The 24208-nt window shown below is 42.0% G+C and overlaps 1 protein-coding gene across 5 annotated transcripts in view; it reads right to left on the minus strand.

The window, feature by feature from the left end:
- Susd6 (sushi domain containing 6) overlaps positions 1–24208 on the minus strand; it is a 107324-nt gene that overhangs the window by 12085 nt on the left and 71031 nt on the right. The window lies entirely within an intron of this gene.

The following is a 24208-nucleotide window of genomic DNA, read 5'->3' on the forward strand; positions in this document are numbered from 1 at the left end:
AGGCAGGGTGAAGGCAGACTTGGGAGCAGAGTCAGGTCCTCTGATTCTGAACCCGAGTTCTTTCCACCAGCAGATCCTACTCTTGACCCAGGAGCAGAGTAGCGTGTAAGGGGGGTATGTGTCAAGGTCACCTTCCTTTCACCCCTTCAAACTTGTCAGTTAAGGAGATGGCAAGTGGAGCCTACCTGTGGTGGTACCCTGGCCTAGATAAGCTGTAGAAATAACTTAAGAGGACCTAGAAGGTCTGAGTAGCCTGCAGGAAGAAGAGTGTGATCTCTCATTCTCCTGGGGACAGACTGCAAAACTGAAGCTCCACACAGTACATTGGACGCTAGGGCCAACAAAATGAGAGGGGCCCAATGAGGACACTAAGAGATCAATGTTTGGAAGGGTGGGCTGTGGGAAGGCAGGATGGCCAGGCACCCATGAATTTCAACTTTCCAAATATCTTAAAATGCAAGACTGACTGAGCTTCTTCCAAAGTAAATTCATTTTTACTGACCATAACCCATCCCAATCCTGAATATTATAGACATCTATCTGTATGAAAACTGGAATGGTCATTCTCTTTTTTTACTTCCTCTAACAGGCCCAGAGTGGCTGGGAGTCACATGGCAGTATCTGACTATCCAAGATAAGGTGCAGGCTTGCTCCCATCCCCAAACTCCTTATAGCCTCTCCCAGTACCACCTTTCTCTAGTCCAGAATGTTATTAGCAGGCTGACTGCCAAATGGGTTGGAGGTAGATTCCAGGTACAAAGAGAGGTGACAGTTTTCTGCTTCAAGCTACAAATCATTGGTCTGTACTGCTTTTGTTTTTTGGTACTAGGGATTGAACCCAAGGGCACTTAAACACATCCCCAGCCCTTTTTTATATTTTATTTACAGACAGGGTCTCCCTAAATTTTTGAGACTGGCTTTGAACCTGCAATCTTCCTGCCTCAGCCTCCCAAGCCACTGGACAGGTGTGTGCCACTGCAACTGGCTAAAGCTACATATAATTGAAGATGAGGAGCGAAGGCCATTTTCTCTTTTCTTTCATTTACTCATTCTTGGTAGTGCAGGGGAATTGAACCCAGGACCTTGTACATGTTAGGCATACACTCTACTACTAAATTGTCCACCCAGACCTACTATTTTCAAAAAGCTGTTAACAAACAGAGCTAGCACAGATGCCAAAGGATCCAGAGTCTGGCAGTTTCTCTGAAATTAAGAGATGAGCCCAAATAAGCTACTCAGCTCCCTTAAAAAACACACCTCTGATCTCCCCATGGTATACCTGGCCCAGAGTCCTGACAGGAGAGCCAAGTTGTTCAGAGAGCTAGCAGTCATGAACTGCTTTACCCCTTCACTTTCCCTCTTTTGATAAGGGCAGCAAGGCTGTCACAGACCTCCCAGACTTACTCCCTGGCTCTCCTCAGATTGTGTCTAATTAGCTCATTTCCTGAGAACAGCAAAGACTCAAAGACAGGGCCAGTATGCTGGGAAAGCGCGGTTCTCACCGGGAAGGGCCGCTTCTGCTCTGCTATGTGTTTCTGCCTATAAAACCCACAGAATCTTGAGTAGGACCCTGGAGGTCATCTAGCACTCATTTTAATAAGTGAAAAAAAATGAGGTCTACAATGAAGCAACTTGCAATTCAATTTAGTTTTAATTCAGCTAATATTTATTGATTATTGTATAGGGATCAGTATGCTGTAGTTCTGAATAAGGATAAAAAGCACTTCTGGCACTAGTAGCCAAATAGGGATATAACAGATATGCACACACATACATTTAAAAAATCATTTTCTTCATGGTTTCCGGGTTTCTCCTTGGTTAGGGACACTTTCCCTACTCGGAGGTTATAAAACATACCCTCCAATGTTTTCTCGTAATGTGTTACAGATTGAGTTTTTGTTATTTAAATAATACTTTTACCAAAAAACAATTCCTGGGGAAAATCCATACACATATGTAAATATATACTATATTAATATAAAATATTTAATATATCTAAATATATATTTATATATTTCATGGGAAGTATGTATAATATATATGTGTGTATATACATACATAGTATAAAATTCAAAAGAAAGGCTATATAGCCAAAAGCAAGCCCCTCGTCTGTGCCCTAGCTGTTCAGCTCTTCTCCCTAAAAGGCATCACACCGACTTTACTGCATCCTTCCAAAGATACTCTGCATACAGATTTATCCTGACACAAGTCAAAGAATGTGATTCATGTGCCAGAGAGGAAAAGCTGAGAGCAGAAGAGATTGCATCCCATGTGGGGAAACTCACAGTGGCTCTGGGAGGAAGTGGCACCTCAGACAGGCTTTCATTTCATCAGGAAGAGAGGTGGCAGTTTGAAGTGGGAAAATGTGTGTTAAACCCTACATGAGGTGGACCAGAGGCAGCAGAGTCTCTTTACAGTATAGAAACCTTATATACTAAATAAATTCAGTACGCAAACTCTTTTATGTTTATCCATGAAGGTCCCACAAAGAAAATATGCATGTCAGGGCCAGTGTCATAAGATGTTTGCTATCCCAGGTTCAAGGAAGAAGAAAAAAATTAGAAAGGTCAGAAATAAACAAGGACAAGGGCATTTTAAGACACCACAAGCACACATGGCTCTTTTGCCCAAAGAGCAGAGTGGGAGAGTCTAGCTGGAGTGGACCCCTTCAGTGATACCTGGGATTAACAGAAAAGGGAAAAGGGAAAAACATCAAGGAAGAGCAAAACCCACACAGCAAATAAATCAGCGGCTTCAAAAGCCACCACTATCCTGGGTCGGAGGCTAACAATCTGTATACTGGGTTCTCTCTGATGCTCAAGTCCACAGAAGGAATTCAAGTTCCTTGACCCCAATAGGACAATGAACTCATCTGATATGGCAATGCCCATAATTTTTAAAAGAGAGGGAGAAAGCCAGGTATTAGAGAAAAGAAAAGGGAAAAGAAAAACAACAACAAAAACTTCTCTTCCTAGCTTCCTCTTTGCATTTCACTGTTCCCACAGGCACTTGGGCCCCCTGGGTGCACAGGGAGAGGGGAGACAATCCCTCAGGGTGCCTGGCACACAACAGACATTCAGGGAGAGTCCATCCAGTCAACTGTGAAGATGCAGATGGGAGAGAAGCAAGATAACCTGGCCAGACTTCCACCTTAGAATCACCTCAGCCTAACACCCTTCTCACAGGCCTCATCTGCCCTTCTGTGTTGTGCTTTTGTTGTTTCAGGGCCCAGTCTTCCAGGAGGAATAGGCCAAACAAAACAAAGTTTTATAACATTCCATAACAAGCATAGTAAAACAAGCTCCAGGAAAGGCCCTGGGGTCAAAGTGTTAAGTTTAACAAAGGAACAAATACTCCGGTCCCTTCAAAACAAGATGTGGGGAGTATGCACTCCCAGAGCCTCTGAAAAATCTGATGTCTAGTGCACTTTCAGAAGACTCAACAAAAGAGGTTTCTGGCTGCTAGACATCATCAAGAAAACACTAGAGTCCTAAACAGGAACTGAGGACTTCAGAAAATGTATTGGGTCAAGTGTTCACTCACAGGTCTGAGATGCATAGTTTTAGACAAAAGCATGGGTGTATTAGCATTTAGGACACAGGGGAGCACAGAGAAATAGGTGTTTAATGAAGATACTGAAAGAAAGGAGGGCCAGAGAAAAGCTTTCCTAAGAATTCATGGAAGGAGTTCTTCCAAACCCTAACTCCCCAAACTGCAGATTTGTAAATGTCCCTGCTGGGTTTTAAATCCATCAAACAAGAAAGAGTGGGTCTTGGGCTGGGGCTCAGGGGTAGGGTGCCCACCGTGCACGTGAGGCCCTGGGTTCAATCCTCAGCACCATATAAAAATAAATAAAGATATTGTATCCATCTTCAACTAAAAAAAAAAAAGAAAGAAAGAAGAGAAAAGAAAGATGGGTCTTCTCCACCCAAACCCTAGGAAGGCTGTACAGGTTAAGTGTGGCAGAACCACATACCCACCAAGAGCTTAAGATCTAAAGAGGGGACACACACACACACACTACTGCCAACTCTAAGGTAAATCAATGATTTGACATAAGTGCTTGAGTGTGAGCTTCTCTATTAGCCCAGGGTGTCCTTCCAGGCAAACAATCTTACTATCTAGCAACTGGGAGGGATGACAGCCCAGGGTAAAGCAGACAGACAGACAGGGGCTGGGGATGTGGCTCAAGCGGTAGCGCACTCGCCTGGCATGCGTGCAGCCCGGGTTCGATCCTCAGCACCACATACAGACAAAGATGTTGTGACCGCCGATAACTAAAAAATAAATATTAAAAAAAGAAAAAAAAGACAGACAGACAGGAGCACAAACTAAGGTGGGTGGGGGAGAAAGGAACGGAGGGAAATCACATCCTAGCACAGCACAGTCCATAGAACTATAACGTGGGTCACAGAGGTTGTTTTAAATTTCCCAGTAGCCATATTAAAAAGGTGAAAGGAAATAAGTAAAATCTATTTTAATAATATATTCTCTTTAAACTAATATAGGGTCATGTTCTGATAAACCCATTGTAAATTGAAAACATCACTCAAAAAAATAAAAAAATAGAACTACCATATGATCCAGCAATCCCCCAATTATGTCCAAATGAAATTAAACCAGTATGTTGAGGAGACATTTCCACTCCCATGTTTGCTATAGCACTATTTACAACTGCCAAGAAAAGGAAACAACCCAAGAGTCCATCAGCTAATCAATGAATAAAAAAAAATGTGGAATACATATACAACCAAATACTCTTTAGCCATAAAAATGATGAAATCCTGTCATTTGGAACAACATGGATGGAACTGGAAGCATTATATTAAATGAAATAAGCCAGGCACAGAAAGAAAAATACCATATGAGCTCACTCATATGTGCAATCTTGAAGAGCTTATCTCATAGAAATTGAAAGCAGGGCAGAACAGTGGCTACCAGGGGCTGGTAAGAGAGGGGGAAAAAGAGGAAAGGCTGGTTATAGCTAATCCTTCGCAAGCTATCCTTTTATAAAATTACTTGCCCTTCACCCTCTGCTGTTATTTTAGAGAAGCTTCACTTAAATGATTAAGATGTTAACTGCTAAATAACCTTTCTTGAGATTTCTATAAAATAGAACATCTGGTGACCTTCAGATTACATCAGAATAGTATGTAAGTCCCTCCTTACTCTTTAGTTCTATACATCAGCCAACATAGAGAATGCAAATTGCTGTGAAGTTTAACTTGCAGAAAAGTAATGTTTCCCTAAGGAACTACAGGGACTAGACTAGGCTCAGGAGGTCAAGATCCACTGCAATGTTCACAACAGAGAAAGTGGTGGGGAGATATACGCCTGCCCAGTATGCAGCCTTCATGCTCAGCGGCACCTGAACCTCCTCTTTTCCTCTCTATAATACCCTTTTCATATACCTGAGGTCCCCAAGGTTTTGTTTTTTGCCTGGGGTCTGGGATAAAGAGAGGTGATCGCTTCTCCCCATCTTCTAGGGTGCTAGTCTTTAAATAAACCTGATTTTTCTTCCCACCAACTCTTGTCTAAGTATTAGATTTCAAAAGGTGAGCCAGACCAGGGTCCAGTAATAAATGAGTACTAACTTACAGTCAGATAGTATGAATAAGTTCTGATGTTCTTTTCTTTAAAGGGATATTTAGGTCCTGGTGCATGCTTGCGTGCGCTTGTGCGCGCTTGCTCTCGCTCTCTCTCTCTCTCTCTTTCCATTCCAACCACCATAAGGTAAACAGCTATGCTCACCACATGCCATGAAGTTCTTGCAAAGGCCCAAAGCAATAGGGCCAAGTGACCATGGACTGAGTGAGACCTCATGGGTCAGAGTAAGTCTTCTCTTTTTAAGTTGAATTTCTCAGGTATTTTGTCACAGTGACAGAAAGTTGCCTAATACAGGGCTAGTAAGGGCAGTGTAGTGGTCAGCAGAGTTTTAATGAAGGAGTTCCTGGCTAGAACTCAGCAAACGGGTCTGGGGATCTGAAAACAGCAGAAAGAATCTAGAACTACACTATGAGGCATAAAATGTGCAGTTAAAAAGCAGATGTGGAACTATAGTGCATCCATAAAAAAGGGGAAGTGGGGGAAGGCAGATATGGAAAAACGACAGTATCTGGCACTGAGGTCCCCAAGCTTAGGGTTGTTTAGAAAAGCCCTATTTATGTGTTTGCTCTCAGATCCTTTCTTGGTATATTAAGCTCCAATTTCTGTTTCACTCTCAATGGGTTATTAGGAGCAGAGAGCCAGGGAAAAGGCAAGGAGATTAAAGAGAACAAAGGTGCTCAAATGTGCAATTTATGAGACAAGGAAAATGGTGGTTACTGTAAACAGAATGTACCATCCAGGCCAAGCACTCTTAAAAAATTTTTCCCTGCATGAAGCAGGCACTCCAGCCTCTCCATTCTACAGCTGAGGACAAGGAACCCTGGCTGAGTTGAGATGAACATGTAAAAGGTAGTGGTGGATGCGCAGCCACAATGGCTCTGAGACTGCAATCTTGGCCATGAAGTTAGGCTGGGCCTGCTGAGGAGGACAGGACACCAGGAAAACCTCCTGGGGTTCTTTGGTTCGCCCTCCACCCCTGCCCCCATGCCTGTGCTTTAGCAACACTTAACTACTTTGCAAGTGAGCTGACTCCGCTGTGAGCTGCCTTGTTCAAATGGGAGGTGATTCTGCTCCTCCAAGTGGGGTGTGGGGGGGTGGCGTCTCCCAGGCAAGTCAGAATTAGAACATTCCAGACAAATACAAAGGGGGAGAAAGAGTGACCATCTGATTTAGTCAAAAGGTTTCTTCTGAGGCCTCCTTTAGAAAGGTCAGTAGTCAGGCTGGGGATGTGGCTCAAGCGGTAGCGCTCTCACCTAGCATGCGTGCGGCCTGGGTTCGATCCTGAGTACCACATACAAAGATGTTGTGTCCGCCGAAAACTAAAAAATAAATATTAAAAAAAAAAATTCTCTCTCTCTCTGTGTCTCTCTGTCTAAAAAGAAAAAGAAAGAAAGAAAAAGAACCCAAGGACTATTTGTCAAAAAAAAAGATCAGTAGTCTCTCCTTATTGACCTGATATGTGCAACTCCTTAAAGCTTTATAAAAGCCCTGTAAGAAACCTGCTCTTACATTGTTATATAGATGAGCAAATGAAGTAAGAGAGGTTAAGATACTTGCTCATGGTTACCCAACAAATAAGTGGCACAGAAAGGATTTGAACCTAAGAAGGCTGGCTTCCCACTCCATGGCACTAGGCACATCAGAGGGTCTTGGAATCTGGCTTTTCCTCAAATATCCAAAACCTGACAAGGGAAGCTTAGCATGGAGATTTCAGGGACAAGGACAATCTGGGTAATGGCTATGGTCACTTGTCTCCTTGGGCTTCAGTCTCAATATATGAAGTCCATGAACCAGACCACATCTGAGGTCTCTTCTGACGTTTGCATTTCCATCAGAAGTTGTCTGGGTGGCTGGCCTCACCATCTCTCTGAGGCTTATCTGTAAATGCATTGTAGTCATGTGGTTTCAAACTGAGCACAGGGCATGAGGGGCCAGAGACACCTCTCTTCATGCAGAAGTTCCGTCACTGGGGCAGACTCTTGCCAAAGGCTTGCAGTGGGAGCAGGAAAGCAGGCAGGAGTCCAGGGCTGCTTCTGTCCACAGCTTTCCCAGCCTTCTGCCTTCCTACAGTCCAACAGTCCAAAGTCTAAAACAGGTTGCAGTGAAAAGGAAGTGAGATGACTTCTCATGCCATTTGCAACCTGCCCCTTGTATGAGACAAACCTTCATAGCAATCAGACAGGAAGCCCATTGTCCAGCCAGGATCCCATTTTTCAGAACTTCTCACATACCCCAGGGCGGAGGCAGGAAGTAGGGAAGCATAGCCTATGTATCTCAAAACTTTCTGGGTGTCAATGTTTATAGTAGCACAATTCACAATAGTCAAACTGTGGAACCAACCTAGATGCCCTTCAATAGGTGAATGGATAAAGAAACTGTGATATATATACATAATGGAATATTGCTCAACAATAAGAGAATAAAATTATAGCATTTGCAGGTAAATGGATGAAGTTAGAAAATATTATACTAAGCGAAGTTAGCCAATCCCCAAAAACCAAAGGCCAAATGTTTTCTCTGATAAGTGGATGCTAATCCATAATGGGGGGACATGGGATGAGTGGAGGAACTTTGGATTGGGCAAGAGGTGGGAGGGGAGGGGAGGGGGCATGGGGATAGGAAAGATGGTAGAATGAGACGGACTTTATTACCCTAGGTATGATTGCACGAATGGTGTGACCCTACTTTGTGTACAACCAGAGAAGTGAAAAATTGTGCTCCACTAGTGTACAATGAATTGAAGAGCATTCTACTGCCATGTATAACTGATTAGAATGAATGAATAAATAAATAAACAAACTAGGAGTGTGAAATAAGGCATTACATTAAGACTTTAGAATGTGGGCATTTTCTTATATATTAAAGTAATATACTGCATTTGAATTCTTTCCCTCTGTTGCTATTAAGCATGCAGGCAAAAAGGATAGTGGGGAACACAGCAAAGAGCACCCACACTATAAATGCCATCTAATAGAAAGCCTTTATGCATCTCTGCATCATTATTTGCCCCAAATGCCTAATTTTTCCTAAATGTTCTAAATACAGGAAGGTAAGGCATTTAACATCTGGCCACTATGAAATTTGTAGGTTGCCACATGAATTAGATACCGTAAACACTACATGTTTGATAGGTTCATTTTTTTCTATAATTGGGAGGCAGCATTCAAGGATGCTCAAGACCTTGGACCCTGGATTCATTTTCTCATCCTTTGAATCTCAGATGCACTCTTTTCTGGCTGTGTAAGTCTAAGGCAATTTAGTGGCTTTATGCCTCAGTTTCTTCATTCACAAAATGGAGTTAAAAATCATTGAACTTTGGCAATAAAATGAGATAATATATGCAAAACAATTAAAGCAGTCTAGCATATAGTTAGGATTATATGGTGACTGCAGTTAATATCTTTTCATTGTCTGTTTTAGAAAAAAATGTCATTTTACCAATTTGAAATAAAAAAACTACAAAAAATTAAAATCAGTGGCAGAAATTTAATAAAATAAATAAAAAATGCTGTGTGCGGGGGGGACTTTCTGGGTGTGGCATTGGTGCTGGGGTGGAGAACACAGGGAGAAACCGCCAAGGCTTAGGCTATCTAAGTACTTAGCCCTGTATCTCCTCTCAGTCCCCACTGTCATTTTCCTAAGAGAGGCCCAACCTAGACCCTGCTCTAGGACATCAGCAACTGACAGGTAGGTCTGGCCCAAAGCCCAACCATCTTATTTTAGGAGTGGGTTCCCTACTCCCTCTACCTCATGGAGGAGGAACCATTTTCTTTATTGCCCCTAACATGGAAACTCTTGTCACCTGGAGAGAGCCACAAAAAACCTTGGTCATTCAAAGAGAAGTGCTTTTCCTCTTGACTCCAATGTTCCAAGTAGTAGATGCTTAATAGGCCACCTGCTCCAGGATACCTCCTAGAGGCATTATCAGAGAGGATTAATGAGCAGCACAGGGTAGAGCCTTCCAGCATGGCCCAAGTATTGGGATGCCAGGTTGTGTGCTGCTCTCATGGTTATCCACTGTGCAGTCTCAGGAGGTCTTCTATTCCTCAGTTTCCTCATTTGTATGTAAAACGAGGACACAAAAGGTATCTACCTTGTGAGGTTGCTATGCAAATTAACCATAATTTTACAGGTCAAGTACCTAGAAATGGTCTGTCACACACTAAGTGTTCAATAAACAGTAACTTTATTATTCTTCCTCTGTGTTTCCATAACATCTTCATTCCTCTCTATAAACTACCACCATATTGATGTCTCTGCAATTTCTCACGGGTTGCCCTTCTGCCATCTTCCCACTCCCCTACCACCCACCTACCAACCCATCCAAGCTGTATTAGGGGGGCAGGACCTTGTTCTGCTCATTTTTGTATCTCCAGTGCTTGGTACAGAATGTGGAAGATAGTAGATCCTTAATAGAAAAGTGCTGTGACTTGCAAAAATTTGCCTACTTGAAAATTCTGTCTTGTTTTTAACTACAACAGGACACAATAGTTTCTGATTTGAGATGAGTCAATAACAGCCTGTAGCAAAGAGAATCCTTCTCCAGGGTTTTTATCTTGTTTTCTCTAAATTGGTATTTAACCATGAAATTATACTTCCTGTAGTCAGATGCACAGATGCAAGTCTGCAATTTCAGTCATTTGGGAGGCCGAGGCAGGAGGATCCTAAGGTTAAGACTAGCTTCAGCAACTTAGTGAAATCCTGTCTCAAAATGAAAAATAAAAAGGGTTGGGAATGTAGCTCAGTGGTAAAATGCCCCTGGGTTCAATCCAAGAAAGAAAGAATGAAAGCAAGAAGAAAGCAAGCAGGGAGGGAAGATGGGAGGGGAAGAAAATACAGTCCCTAACAGGATGGGGTTGCACAGGGTTAGACAGATGAATCTTGGTTGGCCCCAGGAGCCAGTTCTTCAGCCTATCAACCATCCTGTCTTCTCTGAGCCTTACTCTTCATTTTTTTTTCTTTTCTTTCTTTTTTTATTGGTTGTTCAAAACATTACAAAGCTCTTACTCTTCAACAGCAATACCCATGGGGGTACTGCTCTCTAGCATGGAGTTAGAAATTAAAAATAATAAAACTACATCACTGTATCATGCCTAGCATGTACAGGTACTGAGTTTTTTTTTTTAAGAGAGAGAGGAGAGAGAGAGAGAGAGGGAGAGAAGAGAGAGAGAGAGAGAATTTTTAAAAAAATTATTTATTTTTTTTTTAGTCATACATGACAGTAGAATGCATTTGATATATAATACATACATGGAATGTACATATATCAATCGTATTGTTTATTCTATTCTGCTGCCCTTCCTATCCTCCCTACTCCTCCCCTCCTCTCCCATCCTTTCTCTCTATCCAATCCAATGTGACACACTTTTTTTTTCTTTTTCTCATTACATATTTTTAATATTTATTTTTCAGTTTTTGGTGGACACAACATCTTTATTTTATGTGGTGCTAAGGATTGAACCCAGCGCCCCGCGCATGCCAGGCGAGCGCGTTACCGCTTGAGCCACATCCCCAGCCCAGTACTGATGAGTTTTTACATTTATTTTCACATAGCAAACTATACTCTTGTCTCTTATTTTTGGAATGGTGTAGGGAAAAGCTTTTGGCAAAACAAAGGAAAAGGACTGTTTCAGAAATAACTGGGTATTTGGAAAGGAAGTAGGCAGAATGCAGAGCAAGATGAGCACTTAGGAAGATCTTTATTTCCTCTCCCCTTACTCAAGCTCATCAGTAAGCAGCCCCTTCCCGTTTCCCTTCTTGGCTGTACAGTCCAGGCTGCTCTTGGCTGACAAATGGCCTCCATATGGCATGTCACCCTTTCACCTCTCCTTGTTTTTGCAGCTCAGGGACCCTAGGGGAACAGGCTGCCAGCTGTGACTGATTCCCCACTCCCCTTCCACTATCATGATTGGCTAAAAGAAGGGGCAGGCAGGAAGATGCCCTCCTTTATCCTGCTGCTCCAGGTCCAGGCCTGGGCCACTCAGTGTTAAAGTCCCAATATTGTGACCTAAAAAACAGAGCCTACAGCTGTCCCCTACCTCTACCCACCAGGAAGGTGGGGTGACCACAGAACTAGGGAGCTAGGCTATTCTATGTGTGTTAACAAATATTATATGCTTCTCTTAAGGGTACAAGAAGGGTGAGGAGAAGGCAGAGGAAGTTCATTTTTTTCTCATCAGAAATGGCTACCTGGTTTCCTCTCCTTCACCCTATCATCTACACCAAGTGCTCGGCTGTGTGCTCTGTTCTTTCTGAATGCCCCACCTGAAGGAAGACCCCAGTCATCTGTTTAGGCACCAACCAACCTCAGAGGGTAACTACAAACTGATGACTATTAACTGAAGGTTTAGAGTTTAAACGAGGATTAGGTTTCTAGGTACAAAGGTCAAAGTTGTGGTTTAATTTCCAATTCTATCATCTAATAGTAATTCCTTGTGCCAAGCATACACAGCAGGTCTTTAAGAAGGGAACCTTTAAATTTTCAAATGGGTGGAAGTGAGGAAGAGAATTAATATTTATCATCAGGTACTATACTGACACCTCAAAATCATCACTCATGAGTTCTCCCACACTACAAAGAAAGTGGTATAAGACTCAATTTGTTCAGATGAGAAAACCAAACTAAGGTTCTGAAAACTTTAGTGATGGTCTAAGGTTTCATGGCTACTTAGTAACAGAGTCTGGATTTGAATTTGGGCTTACCTTTCTCCCTGCCACAGGGGAGCTCCTTGATTAAAGAAGCTACTAGGACATTTATCCCAAGACCTGCAAATTACGTGGCAGGGTACACTGACAAAAGCTCCCCCTGTCTGGAGAAGAATATGGACTAAGGAGTTTACCTGTGCACACACACCTTGGTTCATGTCTAAGTGAACTACATTTTCCCAGAGAAGTGGAGAGAAAAGGCCCATTTCTTTTATTAATCTCTGCTCACTATAAAAAAAATGGAGATATTTAAAGATCACAGATACCAAGGATACAATTAGAAGACATGGAATAATTTTCAGCTGAGAACATAATTTTTCTAAGATGAATATGTGAAAAGAAGGCTGACAATACAGAACTGGGATGTGACCTAGAATCAGAGGGTCAGCCATCCAGCCAGACACAGGATCACTGAAACCTTTCTGCCAAAGACCCAAATAAACAGCCCATGCCAGGTATCATCAGTGAGCCAGGCACTGTTTGCTTCACTCAGGTGCTCAAGAGGCCACTGCTACTCACAGAGACCTGGACATCTGCAAAGAATGAAACATTAGCTAGTTATGGCTGGATCACAGATCTGCTGGGGCAGTGACCTAAACCCTGCGAAACACCATGTTTTTGAAAAGCACTCACCAGTAGTTGAGGCATAGAAGTCCAACTGGTCTTTTTTGAAGAAAGAGATGAGACTGGGTTTAGGGCAGAGCATGCAGTGAGCTTTGTACATTCTATGGGGTGTATGTTGGGCCTGGCTGTACCATAAGACAGAGACAATGACTAAAAGGGACAATAAAAGATTGTGGGTACTTTGATGGTTTGGAGATGGTGGTTGAAGCTGCCAGGGCTACAGACCTTGTCTTTTTCACTGGGATTAAAAGGTGTGTGCCACTACACCTGGCACTGCTTAATTTCTTGTCCTCCAAAAACTGGATATAACTTTTACCCAGAAGACAGTAAAGTAAATTATACAGAGTCTATCCTTGTGGTGACTTCAGTGTCTCTGAGGGTACAGTAAAGGAGCCCCAACCAAGTTACAATGATCTAACTACATAATTACATAACATCTGCTCTGTTAATCTTCTAGATTTCATGTAAGGAGTACATTTATTCATCTATTCTTTTGACAAGATTTTACTAAATACCAAAGCACGTTGGCAGACAATAGAAGGAGGCAGGTGGAATGATGAAAAACGTCCCTGGTTCTATTCTCTAAGAGCCTCCTGTCTAGTAAGTGACCATAACAGGAATCAATATGGGCCACTAGAGGTTCTTGAAGAAAGATTAATATAATGGGGAAGAGACCAGAGAAGAGGGAAGATACGGTATCAGAACTCCAACTTAGGGGAAGTAGGACTATAACCACAGGATGAAGGAGTACGGGAAGAACCAACTAGTAAGAGATAAAGGCAAAAAGAAAGCAGAGAAGCAAGAAGAGATGGTTTGTGGTGGGAAGTAGCACGTTTCCAGGGTTAGCAGGAAATAGATGGCGATTTAGAAAATCAAGCTGGTGTCAAGAAAGGCCCTGGGCACAAGGCTAAATAATGTGAAATCTTGGGTTTCTTCTCCATGTGTTGGGACTTTTTTTAAAAAAAAAAATCTTTATTTTACTTATTTATTTTTATGTGGTGCTGAGGATTGAACACAGGGCCTCGCATGTGCTCTACCACTGAGCCACAATCCCAGCCCCAATGTGTTGGGATTTTTAAGTCCTAAAATCCAAAGCCATGTTATTCACAATAAAACGAAATTCTGCTCTATAGCACTAATTTACTGAAGAATCCAGCCATAGAAATCTGCCTGCCTACCTTGGAAACTAGTATTTTTCAATGGAGCCGGATGTGCTGGTGGGGTGGAGTGGGGAAAGGGAAACAGGGAAATCATGTGAGTCTTCAGTACTGATTCATCTTGCTTCTCACGTTCTACTAGGTGAGAGGAGAAGAAGAAAACAGGAGGAGCTGGTGCAAAGTAAAGGAACACAAAGAGGTCTTGTGATCTTTTCTTTCCCAGGATTCTCTCACATGGCAGCAGATGGTCTATCCCTGGAGAACTGGATCCCAGAAACCAGCTGCTCCAAGGTCCTGGTTCTAACAGCTGGGGTCACAGGTCCTCTATGCACAAGTTGAATGCCAGAAATCAATGGGTTGCATTGTGCCTGCATGCAGAGCTCACATCCAGGCTCATGCTCTATGCCTGCCTGAAATAGAGGACTGGGAAAAATAATACCGTACACTTTGAAAGACTACATTTGCAAATTAGTGGAAAGAGTATTATAAAATCCAATCGTTTATAAATTACCTTGACTTTGCTAAGAAAGTACTGAGATGCTAATTATTCGGGAGATAAAGGAGACGCCCATTAGGAGGAGAGCTGGAGACAAGAAGGGCAGGACATAATCAGAGAGAAAGTCACTAACTACCTCTGCAATGCACAGAGGAGTCTGGCTCCAACCAAAAAGCAGGCTAAATGTTTCATGTATTAGAAGAGGGATAAGAATCCATAAAATGATGTGTATGTACACAGAGGAGTATAACTGTATGATTACATAATTAGGCACATTAAAGTATTTATACTGCTGAGACTAAAAGCCCCTACTCAAAGGCATTCCACCAAAGTTGAAAGGGGAAAAAGAAAATAGAAAATAAAGCATCTAATTGCAATCTTCCACAAAGCCAGACATCCCCAGCTGGTGCCACAGCTGAATTCTCTTAATTAACATGTTGTAACAGCAATATGAAAGATTCTGTATGCTTATCAACTCCATGCAGTGGCCAGCCAGGCATGAAAGAGGCCTGCTATAATTACAGATTTTTTTTCTTTTCTATTATAACGGTATCCCGGTGTGGGATGTCAGTTCGTTTTTCCTAAAATCTGTGTTGTTTAAAGCACATACATAATAATTCTGTACCTAAAAGTAAGGGACTAAGACTAGAGAACATGAAAAAGTTCATAGTCTTAACAGCTGGTTTACTTTTTGGTGGTGATTTTCTTTTAGCTCCCCAAACTTGAGGCTTTACCAGTTAGAGAAGGCTAGCGATGTTTGAGCAGGCAGGCTTTTTATTTCGGGGGTTGGGTATTAGGAATTGAACCCAGGAGCACTTTAACATTGAGCTAGATTGCCAGTCTTTTTTATTTTTTATTTTGAGACAGGGTCTCAATTAAGCTACAGAGCTGGCCCTGAACCTCTGATCTTCTTGCCTCAGCCTGGGATTATAGGCATGTGCCACTGCGCCCATCTCAGGCCAGCCTTTTAAATAAAGTTCATCTCACAGCTTAAAACCACTTAGACATATAAAGGTATCTAGGTGGAATAAAGATAACAGAAGCAATGGAGGGGGACATCAATACATGGAGATCCTAGGTCAACATGTAATGTATTCCAGAGAATAGACTCAGAGTTATGGAATAGTCTTTTGAATTTATAAAGAGGGTTTATTTTTACACACCTTTTAGCCACAACAGAGCATGTTCCAGGAAGACTCTTCACTACCCTGAAAAGATCCCTCAAAGTCAAACAGTAGATTTATACACTATACGAAGCTTGTATACTAAGAAAAAAACCCCAAACACAAAATGTCTAAAATATCCTGCCCCCCCACCCGTGTGTGTGTGTGTGTGTGTGTGTTTACTGGGGACTGAAACCAGGGGTACTTTACCACTTAGCCACACCTCCATCCCTTTAAAAATACTGTTTTGAAACAGGGTCTTGCTAAGTTGCTGAGGCTGGCCTTGAACTTGCGACCTTCCTGCTTCGGCCTCCTTAAATCACTGAGATTACAGGTGTGCGCCACTAGGCCCAGCTTACATCCTGTCACTTAAAACACTGTAATCTAAGCATGTCTGACATTTTTCTTTTTTAAAATATTTATTTTTTAGTTGTAGTTGGACCCAATATCCTTTATCTATCTATCTATCTATCTATCTATCTATTTATTTATTTTTATGTGGTGCTGAGGATCGAACCTAGGGCCTCACCCGTGCAAGGTGGGCGCTCTATGGCTGAGCCACAACCCCAGTCCCTGTCTGACATTTTTCTTTCATTGTGTTTTTCTTCTTCATAGCTGAGTAGGGCTAGTAACCTGGTCAATGAGTATCCTATATATATCCCCATGCTCAACAAATTCCAAAATCTCTCAATTATGTCATCTTTAAAAGACCTACCCTTCTTATAACTACTATCAGAAATTTCATTTTTCTGTTTCAACTCAGCCTTTCAAAATAAAGGTCCCATGATTCAAGTCCCTGATGTGACACAAATGGAGCAGATAGCATTGCTCAGAGTGTACCACTGGCTGGGTGGCAGCCACACCTCACAACCACTTAAGAGTTTTTTTTTCCTCAGCTGCCACACAAAAGTCCAAATTCGTTATACAAAGTTGACTGGGTGTCAATTTACAATGCACCACAGTACAGGTTGTTCCTAAGACAAATGTTTAGAAGTAGACTGTTCCATGCTGCCTTAGAATTGCCTCAAGGTTACTAAATTTAGGGTCCTTGGCCCCTCACTTCCCTATACCCAAAGGCCCAGAATCATTTTGGTGACCCTACAGGAAATATATTCTTACAGAGGCCCACATGCAAATGAGGAACATGTCCAAGACAAATTATCGGTGGCATTCATACACATACCCATGTTTCACAGAAGCCAGGCCTGTATCCAAAGCCCAGAAGTTTTCAGCACTGCACTGAGGGAAGTCAAGCTAGTTGGTACCTGCATGAGCCTCTTACTCAGGGTGACAGTTCATCCCTATTTCCTTAGCCCCTATACCCTGTTGATGGAAATGATCTATCAAACCTGCAATCAGGGCCCTAAAAACTCTTTGCAGATGCCTCCAGCCAGATCATGCAGTGGAATAACATCAATAGCAGAACAGTTCCTTCCCAACCAGAATCAACTTGGCCTATAGTAAACAGAATCAAGGTGCCTCCCATACTACTCTAGGGCCAATCCATTTGTACTTGCAGTCAATCTCCTGCAAAGCCAAAGAAAGCCATCCACCAAAGGCATGGATGCTACAGAGCAATGGATTCTGAACTCTGGACCAGAGGCTTTCTCCCTCAACACTTCCCAAGAATCTTCAATCTTCCTGGCTCAGAAAGAGAAAACTAAAAAGTTCCACTGGGAATTCTGCACAATGCAGACAAAGCCACTAAAAGTCAAGCATGTTTTAGGGGGACACCCTGTTACTAGATGGTAACAAATACCTTGGAATGGTCTACCAGCAATCTAAACAGCAACTTTTAAGACAAGGGGAAGAAAGCCCTGGTCTTCATTAAAGGCAGTAATAAGGTGAATGTTAATGCTATTCCTTAGCACCTATCTCTTCTACTATGAGAGCCCCAAACTCCTTAGCAAAGAATATAATAGCTAGCAGCAGAGCCTTGGCCTGTTCTGCACCCCAGCCTGGCAACAAGCTGGGCTGATCCCCAAAGAGGATCCACTCACTTCCCAGGGCTACAGGCCATGCTTGGGTCTGTGCCAGGCACCTGGGGTGGGTCTGTTGGGAGTGGCAACCCTGCCCAGGCACAAGAGCCAGAACTGAAACTGTCATTCACTTTCTGTGGGCAGTGCCTCCAGCTGGCATTATTTACTTTCACCACTTCTATGGGAAATTAATAGATGTTGGGGTAAGAATAATATGTTTATACTTATTTGTTTTCACTGATAAACTCTCTCAATAAAAATTTATTTTCCCAATATCCATTTTTTACCAAGAGCAACTGTGAGATACTCTGTTAAAGAAGGATACTTTTGACTGATTCTCTTTTATTTTACTCACAATGCAAAATTACCCAAATTTCTTATTTAAAATTTCAAGGTGGTACATGGCACAAGGGGAAAGTAATGCCCCTGAACACTGGCAAGGGTTTGAGGAAACAGCACTCTTACTGCTCACTAGATTGGAGGTGACTGATATCACTAGCATGTACGTAGGCAGCAATCCCTGGCAAATCTCATTCTACAATGACATAATTATGCTGGACCCCACTGGACCCACCAGGAGATGTCACTTCCACTTGGAACCAGACCTGGTCACAGCTTTTGTGAGGGTGGTGCCCAACAGCTTATCCTACTCAGCCAGCACAACCTCTGGCCTCAGAGGAAGCTAGGTCCCTGCCAGAGAAGTTGACACAGCCACTGTGAGACCATGCTCACCCAAAACAAAAGACAAAAGCAGCAGCCTGCCACAAGGCTACACCTTTCCAGTGCCTAACTGCATGCCTTCCTTCCAAGTTATGGACAGAGCTGGGGCTCCCTCCTGCTGCCCACCCGGAGGCATATTCCAATTTACCTTCCTAGTCTCATCTTCCCTGAGAATACATCTTCCTCAAGATGCTTTCTTTTCAGAATCTTGTAAAGGCTGTCAGTTTCCTTATTGATCTCAGTGTTTCTGCTGGATATGTCTCTCTGCACTTTGGCTTTTTCCATTTCTTCAACATCCAGTTCCACAAATCTACCACCACTGGCCTTCGCTCAGTCTTCCGGCTCTTCTCAGCTCTTCTTTTCCTCCTCTCCCTCAATATCCTCCCCTTCTTCTTCCACCAAGTCAAATACAACCCAAATACAAGGATGGACACAGTGCCCTCTTTGATAGGAATTTCCTTTATCTCAGAACTAAAGCAATCTAGTGCAACACTACGCTCACTGTTTCTAAATGTGAGTGGGTCTTACCTCTCCAGAGTGCCACCACAAATTCCTCAAAAAGGCAGAGCACCCACTTTCACCATTCTGGGCACATTTAAGACGCTGGACAAATACCTGATGCAGACTGTATCCAAATGGGCTAAATTTTTCATAGCATGGAGAATCCAAATGCTTAAAAAGACCTTAGCTCTTGTTTCTCAGGAGTCCTTTCTCCCTGCTCTCCACTCATGATCCAGTTCTGGCAAACTCTGAGACTTCTGCCTACAGAGCCCACATTCCAGCTTGCATCAAAGGACTGAACAAAGGATTTCACAACACCCCACCCCTGCTGCAGGCTCTAGAGCTCTTGAAGGACACCCTGTTTAAACAAGAGGTACAGTATATTTTTGGGAAATGATGAAGCAACTTCCCATAAGAGGAAAGAAAAAAATCCCCCAAGTGCAAAAAAGTCTTCTTGGAAAACAAACAGAACAGCCCTGCCAGGGTACAGAGAAAGGAATTCCTATCCAGGCCCTTCATCCCTGGCAAAGATTGTTGTGAGGAGAGATGAGGCTGCAGGGGAATGGAGGCGGCTCCATAGGACAGATGTGGAACTCTAGATGTCAGAGTTCCAGCTCCATCAAATGCTGCATTTGATACTGTCCAAGGTGCCCCCGGGGGTTGAGCTCCCTGCTTCATTTTTCATGACAGATGTGATCTAAAAAGTTGGGTGCAAATGCAATCATTTTAGATACACCAGAGCACTTGTTATTTAAAAACAACTGCATAGGGCTGGGGATGTAGCTCAGTGGTAGACTGCTTACCTAGCATGCATGAGGCCCCAGGCTCAACCCCTAGCACCACAAAATAAAGTAAGTTGATAAATAAATAAACACAATTGTAGTGACTCCATTGGAAAATGGTAAAATCCTTTTGTAATAACCACTCTCATTAAAAAAGGGGGGAGGGGTAATTATATTTCATATATTGGGTTTGATTATAAGGTTTGTTTTCTCACATATATCTTCCCTGCATGCCCTCCCTGCAGGCAAGATACGCTGAGGCAGTTTATTAGGATGTTTACATCCACAAAAAAGAAATTCCCTTTTCTTGTAACTACTAAAGAAATAGGTTGCAAAATGACAGGGGTCAATCCTTTAAATAGAATTTATGGGGAAATAACTTGTACGAGAAGGAGTGGAAATGTACCAGCTTTCTGAGTTTCAGAATAGGAAACAAATGCTAACTAGGGCAGAAGGAGAAAATTCATAGCATTCCACTCAAAATGCAAGGCATATCTATTCCTCATATTTCACTTTTAAAACCACTACTAACTGAATATTATAGCAACACTGGCAGTACTCTTCAAGCAGAAAGCAAGAAAAACACCACCCATAAAGGAGATTTTTTTCTCAGGTCCATGTCCACAGGAAGATCTATGTTTCAATAACAGTCAACACAGAATTTAACCCAGCAACACAGCATTCATAAAGATTCAGACCACACTTCTTAGGCATATACCCTTCTCCATCAAGACTGTTTTGAGCGGACTAAACGGTGGAGTGTAACAGATCAAATCCTTGCCTTTCCCTGATCACAGTGACATTGAGTGGTAACTTTTCCCTCCTTTCATTATCTTATTTTCCCCACCTATATTATGGTTACCATTCTCAAGAACTAACAAAAGATGCTCAAAAAAGCTAATTCTTTCTTTGAAATGAAGGTTACAGTCTTCCACAAACTCCCCTGAAGGGCCCTCCCCTTCTCTAGCCCACCTTCTTACTGAAGCCACTTAGCCTGTGACCACTCAAACAGGAGCCTTCTTTCTCCATTTTCATGTGAATTTCTGCTATAAAGCTCTTTCAAAAAATTTAAGTTAACTGGCCTAATCTGCATGCTTAACAGATTTCCAGGGCTTATAAAGTTTTGCTTTTTTAGGCTGCTAAAGTGGAGACATGAGGTGGGGTGGGGTAACAGGAGAAAAACGAGCACCATCTAGAGTTCTTTCCCCGAGCAGGATCTTTCTACAGGCAACATTGAAGTCTATACAACTCATCCACCACTTTTTAAATATGCCAGATGCCTTTTTATTATTTTTCTAAATGAGCAATAAGTGAATTGGTGGTGGGGAAGGGAAAAGACTAGGTGTTTTCCTCAGTCTGTTCAGTGCATTCTCTCCCCGCAGGCAAGATGTGCTGGGAGACAATTTATTACCATGTGTATATCAGCTCCTTGACCACTAAAAAAGAAATCCCCTTCTCTTTTAGCCACTAAAGAATTGGGCTGCATATGACAGGGGCCAGTCCTTTAAATAGAATTTATGGGGAAGGAACTTGCGGGAATGGGTAGAGATGTGTCAGCTTTCTTCCTCTAACAAAGCTACAAGTGAAACAAAGACAGAAATTAACTCTAAGGCTTCATTTTAATTGGAAAGGCTGAGTCAGTGAAGAGACTAAGGGAATCGTCCTTTCAGAATTCACACTTGTTGAGTTCAGTGGGATATGAGGGACAAAAAGGAGCTCCCCAGCAGACAACTGGGGAGCAACAATGGAGTTGAAGGGAACAGCACGAGCAAAGCACAGGGGGCACATACCATGGTAGAGGAAGGGAACAATAAGTGCCTGGGTAGAAAACTGAAAGTACAGCTAAGATCATGTTCCTACACAGTACAGACCTTACCACAAGTCTCACAGTAAGAACTGAGTATGTTTTCTTTTGTTTGTATCATGACAAGTCTGAGATGTTGAATTGTTCTGGCAGCACCACAGAAGGCAGTTTTGTAGAGAGGGATGGAGAGGATACTGGAGACAAGAAAACCAATGAGAGATGACGAGCTCTTGGATATCAGCAATGTTATTTTTCTTTGGAGGGGGCCATCAATTTATATCTTTGTCTGCAATTAACAGTTGATGTCTGCCTGCCCACCCACACACTTGAGCATAGACACCACCAACACTAAGAGTATTAATGCCTCTCCAGTAACTAGGGTGTGAAGTGGCAACTGGGGACCTTGGAGAAGGGATTTGATTATGCAATCCCTGTCGATGGTAGGTTCTAGACCTCTGGACAGCAAGTTGCAAAATCAGTGAACCCAAGGACCAAATTGTGGGCATACAACATCTCAAGGAGAGACTGCTATATTCCATAAAATGCTTGGAGACTCTCACAAACAAAGATGGTCTGGAGAACATGGTTAACTCTGTGCCTACCCTACTACCATTCCCCACCAAAAAGAAAATTTATATTATAAGGATAGGCTCTAGAGTGTTTTTTTGAGAAAGCATAAAATTTTAAAATTATTCCTGGGCTGGGGGTGTAACTCAGAGGGTAGAGACCTTGCCTAGCTTGCAGGCTCCGGGATCAATCCTCAGTAACACACATACACAAACTATTCCTAGTGGCTGAAGGGCCTGAGAAATGGCAGGTGCCAACCATTAAAAAATGCATTCTAACATTTCTCAAGAAAAATATAAAAGCCAGAGGCAGTGGCACACATCTGTAATTCGGGAGGATGAGGCAGTAGGATTTAAGTTCAAAGCCAGCCTCAGCAACTTAGTAAGACCCTGTCTCAAAATAAAAAAATAAAAAAGGTCTGGGATGTGGTGGTTAAGTGCCTCTGGGTTTAATCCCTGGTACCAAAAAAAAAAAAAAAAAAAGAAGAAGAAAGAAAAGATAAAAACCAGTCTTTATGAATTTGGGATAGGAATGTTTTAAAGGAGACAAAAAAATATTAATAAAATTAACAATGCAAAACAGCAGTGGTGAAAAACACTTTGTTCTCAGGATTTTTTTTTTTTTTAATCTTTACTTATTTTTATGTGGTACTGAGGATTGAATCCAGTGCCTCACACATGTGAGGCGGTAGACACTGAACTACAGCCCCAGCCTTTCAGGGTTCTTTAAACTATTAAAAATTATAAATTCGCAGCACTGTGAAAAAATATTTATGTGTATCTTTTTTATAGATGCCAACTGGGCACAGTGACACACCCTAGTAATCCCAATGACTCATAATGCTAAAACAGGAAGATTGCAAGTTCGAGGCCAGTCTGAGCAATTTAGCAACACTGTTGCAAAATAAAAAGTGAAAAAGGCTGGGGATGTACCTCAGTGGTAAAGCACCCCTGGATCAAATCCCTAGTACCAAGAAGAAAAAGAAAAAGAAAAATATCCCAGTTGTGGTAGTATGTGCTATAGTCCCAGCTACTTGGGAGATTGAGGCAGGAGAAATGCTTGAGCCAGGACCTCGAAGTCAGCCTATACAATTCAGCGAGACTGTCTCTTTAAATTCATTAACATTAGAGAGATCATGACATCATACAGCCTCTGTAAATTAAATAAAACAAATCATAAAAGAAAAAGTGAAAAAATGGGCAAACAGCATCTTAATGTCAATAAGAAAATTGTCTGAACCCTGTTAATGCCTTGAAAGGATCTTAGGGACCACTGAGAACCACTGTCATAAAAAAAGTTAGTCTACAAATTGGGAAGAGATAACCAATGAAATACAAAATTAAAGCTCCATGGAGATTTCATTTCCTGTCCATCAGACAGGAAAAAATCCATATCTAATAATACCAGCTGCCAACAAAAAGCATGTGGAGAAATAAGAATTTCTTAAACATCAGTAGTAGTGTAAGTTGGTACAACTACTTTGGGGAGCTATTTGGCATAAATGCAAAAAAGTTGAAATTGTGCATTTCCAACAACCCAGAAACTCTGTTGCTAAGGATATATGCCACAGGAGTTTTGTACACATGATTATGACACATGTACAGCCTGTTCTTTGCAGCATTTCTGGTAACGGTGAAAAACTGGAGTCACCTATATAGCCACCAATGAGAATGATTATATCATAATATATAATTGTAAGTTATAATTTATAACTAGGAACTATAATTAAATATATGTATGTATGTATGTGTGTGTGTGTGCATATAGGTTTTTTGGGTTTTTTTTTTGAGGTACCAGGGATTGAACTCAGGAGTGCTTAGCCTATGAGCCACATCCCAGCCCTTTCTTATATTTAATTTTGAGACAGGTCTTGCTAACATTGCTCAGGTAAGTTACTGAGGCTGGCTTTGAACTTGCAATCCTCCTGCCTCAGCCTCCCATGCTACTAGGATTACAGGTATATGCCACCGCACCTAGCTTAAATATAGTTTCAATATTATAATTATATAATAAATAATCAATGGAATGCTGCACTCTTTGTTAAATAAACATTTAACATGGCCAAATCTCAAAAACAATGTTGAGGGAAAAGGATCTATGGAA

This window comes from Marmota monax, unplaced genomic scaffold (assembly GCF_021218885.2).
Source record: "Marmota monax isolate L192 unplaced genomic scaffold, Marmota_monax_Labrador192_F-V1.1 WCK01_AAM20220418_F8-fsc00001, whole genome shotgun sequence".
NCBI lineage: Eukaryota > Metazoa > Chordata > Mammalia > Rodentia > Sciuridae > Marmota > Marmota monax.